This window comes from Oncorhynchus nerka, unplaced genomic scaffold (genome assembly GCF_034236695.1).
Source record: "Oncorhynchus nerka isolate Pitt River unplaced genomic scaffold, Oner_Uvic_2.0 unplaced_scaffold_1863, whole genome shotgun sequence".
Lineage (NCBI taxonomy): Eukaryota > Metazoa > Chordata > Actinopteri > Salmoniformes > Salmonidae > Oncorhynchus > Oncorhynchus nerka.
The window spans coordinates 46,116-52,115 of NW_027039458.1; positions in this window are offsets into that span (position 1 = coordinate 46,116).

A 6,000-nucleotide genomic window follows, 5' to 3' on the forward strand; every position below is an offset into this window, starting at 1 on the left:
ATCAGGCGAAAGCTTTTGATCGCGTGAATAGATCTTTTCTATTCAGGGTGTTAGGTAGATTAGGATTTGGGGAGAAGTTTATAGGATGGATCCGTACTTTATATGTCGGAGCGGGGTGTCGAGTTAGTGTAAATAGTCACTTAGGTGACGTTTTTGACCTCTCGTCTGGGGTCAGGCAGGGATGCCCACTCTCGGCTCTCCTCTTCATACTGTACATGGAGCCTCTGGGGGCTGCCATTAGGGCAGACACAGGGGTGGAAGGCTTGTTGATCCCTGGAAGTGGTGGGCTGCGTGTTAAGATGACGCAGTACGCCGACGACACTTCCTTGCTGTTGTGCAAGGACTCGTGCCTGACAAGGTCCCTTGCCATCTTTGGGGATTTTACCCGAGCGTCGGGAGCAGTTCTGAACCATGCAAAGTCTTCCGTCAAGTTTTTCGGAAGATGGCGCGGTAGAACGGATGTGCCTGGGGGGTTATCTCTCTGTGTAGGGGCCCAGAGGATTCTCGGGGTTCATTTTGAGACCTCCGGCTCAGCGACGCTAAACTGGAACATGCGTATCGCAGTGGTACAGAGGAAGCTAGCAATGTGGAAGGCTAGGTATTTGTCTTTTATGGGCAAAGTCCTGGTCCTAAAGGTGGATGTGTTGCCGTCTCTTTTGTATTTGGCATACATCTACCCATTGCCGGCTTGTCTGAGGAGGCCTCTAGTGAGGCTTGTGTTTCAGTTTATGTGGAGTGGCAGGTGCGAGTGGGTCGCCAGGGCACGCATGATCTGTCCCATCGGGGAGGGAGGTAGGGGGGTACCACATTTCCCCCTCAAGCTGGACTCAATTTTTGTTTCTTTCTTGTTAGCGGAGCTTGCTCAGCCAGTGATACACCCGTCCGGTTACCTCCTGCGGGTGTTCTTCTCGTACCAGGCGAGAAGCGTAATGGTGTGGTCTAACGCGGGTCCTCGGGCGGAACAGCTGCCGTGGCACTTTGGCCATGCGGCCAAGTGGCTGCGTGCGCACCCCGAGGTTGAAGTTGCCCGAGTAGGTTTAGACCACAGGCACCTGTACGAGGAGGTCAGGCAGGCAGGGAGTCCTGCGCCTGTAGCGGGCATCTCGTCAGTGGTCTGGGAGGGAGTGCAGGCGCGGGGCCTGGACAACGGGCTCAAGGACCTGAATTGGTTGAGCCTTCATAAGCGCTTGCCGGTACGTTCCATCTTGTACCGGTATAGTTTGGTGCAATCCCCCACCTGTCCAAGATCCTCTTGTGGCAGGGAGGAGACTGTGCGCCATGTCTTTTGGGACTGTGCCTTTGCCGGACTAGTCTGGGCTAGGGCACGGGTGATGCTAGGTGTGGTTAGGAGTGATTTTGTTTTGACATGGGCTAGGCTAGAGAGAGGCGTAGGGAGAGCAAAGGGAACGGATAGGGACAGGTTTCTGCTCTGGCTTCTCATGAGTCTCTTTAAAAAGGGACTGTGGGAAGCCAGGAAGAATTTTGTCAAGACAGGGAGAGATTGGGGGGTGGAAGGGATAGTGAGAAGGGTGGAAGGTGATTTGAGGGGGAGGATGAAGAGGGAGGAGAGGAAGTGGGGGAAGCATGCGGCACGGGAGAGGTGGAAAGGGGGTTTAGGGCTGGGAGTGTTAGAGTGAGTTTGGTAAGGGGATAGATTAGGGAAGGGGAGATAGGGAAAGGGTTAGGTATTGGTTAGGTATGACGGGGAGGGACGATGCTCCCCTGAGGTTTGTTTTTGTTTGGTGTTTGGTGATTTGGTTTTGTAAATAAAAGTAAGTAATTAAGAATGAATGATAGATATGATTTTGTAAAGTGTGAATGGTATTGATTGTAAATAAATTATTTTAACCACCTCCATAGCACTTTGTCATCACCTGTGAGTATTGTTTTTGGGTTATGGTGTTTGTTTGTTTGCTGGTGGGAAAAGGGGAAACCAAGACAAGTCGCCCATGGGCATACACTACCCGTAGGTAAACTTTGTTAAATACACTAGTTAGAACTGGGCGGACCACCCACTGTATTTTTGGTTAGTTAGTTAGCTGTTGTTAAAGTAGGCTAGCCTAGCTTAGGGGTGTTTTGGATGCTTATTGTTTCTTTCCTTGGGTCCAGCTCAGCCCCTTTTCCTGCTCCCCCCCCATTACCGTGTGTTTATAAATAAACCTAGAGTTTGACGGTAGATTTCTGTTGTCGTGGTTATTTCGTGCACACTTTTACTTTGTCACAATAATAATTTGCATGAGGTATGTTACGGGTCTCATTACCATCCCCCCTAGACTGTCGGGCCAAAAGGGATTCGTAACACAAGGTTAAACATTCAGTGATCATTGTATTCTAAATAAGCTTTCAGATCTTACCGGGTCAGAAATGCCATTACGAATCCTACTCCATTGCCTGAAAATTATTCACATGAATTATTCATATTAATAGTATTAATGTTGTCAGAAATGTCGGTCAGTAGAGTCATCAGATTAAACAGTATTTTACACATGCTTTGTAGCAATTGTTTTGACAACATTGTGGTGTGATGTAACTTTTTTCGCAATGGAAATGTAGTTGATGAATCTGCTTTCATACAATCCTTTACAGGTTTGATAGTAGTACTGTACCAAAGGAAATAGAACATACTCCTCAGTTAGGTTCTGCAGGAAGTTGATAATCAGTGAAAAAGACTCAAGATTTTTGGCACTGTTGAGGCTCTCTTCTTCTGTGGTTTCCACAGTGCTGCTTTGCTTCTGGTAGAAATAAACATTATGAGTCTCAAATAATGGCACCAACAGAGTCAAACTTAACATATACAACAAATATCATACTGAAAGAACTTATGAACCGTTAGAGAGTGGAGGAGCATTGGCAACGTTGGACAAATTTAAACAACTGAAACACAACAGAGATGGTTGTGGTACGTCAACATTGCCAATGATAGCATCACTATAACATTTTATTGGATTAATGTTGTAATATGAAATGACAAGGTCAACTTACCATCTCATTGACAGCTTCAGAGGTCAGGTGGTCATCCACCACACAGACAGGCAGGTCTAGAGACTGGGACAAGGCTCTATGGTCATAACCAGGAGAGAATGGAAACAACATCAGAGCAGTCCCAATGGCAGAATCTAACCACTGTCTTCATGTCAAAGACTCACTTAGTAGTTAATACATGGCCACAAATAATGAGGGGTTCAAATAGATCGGCTGGGGACTTGACCCTACAAATGACTCCATGAATGACGCCTGACCTGCCCCATAACAAGTTCTTTCTTATTAGTCTCTCTCTCTTAATCTCCACACAAATATCTAACTGGACAGAGTGTAAGTGGCCTTACCTGACTGTCTCAGTGTCAGAAACATCATAGTCTTGTTGTTCTATGTCCTCCAGGGACATCTCAGCTACAGCAGACGGGGCAAAGCCCGGGATGATCTCTCAAACTGAAAATAATGACTGTTTATGTGAACTGAACCATTTACAGTGGCTTGCGAAAGTATTCACCCCCCTTGGCATTTTCCCTATTTTGTTGCCTTATAACCTGGAATTAAAAAAATAGATTTTTGCACTGTCAACTGTGGGACCTTAGGTATGTGCCTTTCCAAATCATGTCCAATCAATTGAATTTACCACAGGTGGACTCCAATCATGTTGTAGAAATACCTCAAGGATGATCAAGGGAAACAGGATGCACCGGTGCTCAATTTCGAGTCTCATAGCAAAGGGTTTGAATACTTATGTAAATAAGGTATTTCTGTTTTTTTCCGTTTTAAATTGCAAAAATGTCTAAACTGTTTTTGCTTTGTCATTATAGGATATTGTGTGTAGATTGATGAGGAAAATGTTGTATGTAATCCATTTTAGAATAAGGCTGTAACGTAAAAAAAAAAAAAAGTCAAGGGGTCTGAATACTTTCCAAATGCACTGAAGCAGTCTATAAGATATATCTTATTACAGTTTAGGCCTACCTTGTTATTTTCTTCCATCTGGCAATATCATATTAATGGATTAAATCTATTTAGTTTGTTTTGTTGTGAGTATTTTTATTAATCGTTTGAAAATACAAGTATTATCTACTTTCTGAAGGACAGCCAAGTTGATAGGCAACATAGAACCTACAAACAATTATGACATCATTGGAACACATGCACGTGTCACAAACACCTTTAGCCCAAAAAAGCAGTGTAGCAGTGCTGCCCAAGCTGGGGGCGATACACTTTTATTAGGCTTTTATTCAGATTCACAAACAATGCTCTACTTGAAGTCAATGAGTAAACATGTAGCAACATGGCTGAGCTTTAACGTGTAAGTAGAAGTTGACACTAACCATATGTATAATCCTAAAATGCTTGCCCTAAATACCAGTCTAGAACCCAGGTATGTCTCCTGCTATTTATAGTATCTTTCAAGTACATCTTATTACAGTTTAGGCCTATCTTATTATTTTCTTCCATCTAGCAATATCATTTTAAGGGCAAATACACACACATGTGTTGTAGGCCAATGAACTCCATAGTTTTAATCAGAGTTTATAATAAGGAAGGGGAATTCTGTAACAGTTTATGACATCAAAGGTATGGCAGCTATAGAGAATCATTTTCAAAACAATGTCCAAAACGGGAAATCATTGGATGTGATTCATTCGATTCTATGCAATTTCATCTTTGAGGACTGACATGGAAGCAACCATTACACAACCCTGAACTCAATAACCCCACCCCAGTTTCAGAAGAGATATCAAACCATATCTTGTCATTCTGTATTACTGTGCCTGGACAGTGATGGATGGCTATATGGAGCATCCTTGTCCATCATGTTCAGTGTGTTGGTGCTCTCACCACAGAGAGGCAGCAGAGTACCAGTTGAGGTAGGTGCAGGCAGAGCGTAGTAATTAAAGGCAGTGGTAGCCTATCCATCCCCATATCAACACCTGCAGCATCTCATGACACTCGCTCACACTCCCCCATTTACCACAACTTCCAAACTAACTGGACCTAAAACAATGTGTAACTTCGTGGCCATTCCAAGTCAGCATCACACCTAATACCAAATAGCTAAAGAGGATAAACCACAAATAAATTCATGTTTCCTAAAACAATGTGTAACTTCGTGGCCATTCCAAGTCAGGATCACACCCCGGTCCGCTAACTGCTACCTTGTTTAGCCCTGGCCTACTAACTGTTAGCTTGTTAGCACAGGCCTGCTAACCGTCTGAATCGCCGCGTCCCAAACACTCACTGGACCCATATTTACTTTCTATCTCTTTTCGATTTTTAATTTGTTTATACCTTCCGGTAACCTGCCTCACCCAATGTGATACGGAATCGCTATTATTTTTACATTTTAGAACACACTCAAGAACCTCCAGAAGCTAACCAGCTAACTAGCTACAAGCTATTTAGTCATTGTTAGCCACTGCTAGCGGCTTTTACCTTTTGCACAGCCAGACAGTTTTTTTAAAACCTGGATAACAGTCGCCAGTCCAGCTTCCTTGCCCCATCCACCGCTGCCCCCCTGGACACTGATCACTTGGCTACATAGCTGATGCATGTTGGACTGTCCATTTAATCACGGTACTCCATTCTGCTTGTTTATGTTTTATCTGTCGGCCCCAGCCGCACTCAGGCTCTGTGTGTAGTTAATCCGACCCTCCCTGCCTAGTCAATGCCATTTTACCTGCTGTTGTTGTGCTAGCTGATTAGCTGTTGTTGTCTCACCTACTGTTTTAACTACTGTTTTAGCTAGCTCTCCCAATTCAACACCTGTGATTACTGTATGCCTCGCTGTATGTCTCTCTCAAATGTCAATATGCCTTGTATACTGTTGTTCAGGTTAGTTATCATTGTTTTAGTTTACAATGGAGCCCCTAGTTCCACTCTTCATACCCCTGATACCTCCTTTGTCCCACCCCCCTCACATGCGGTGACCTCACCCATTACAACCAGCATGTCCAGTGATACAACCTCTCTCATCATCACCCAGTGCCTGGGCTTACCTCCGCTGTACCCGCACCC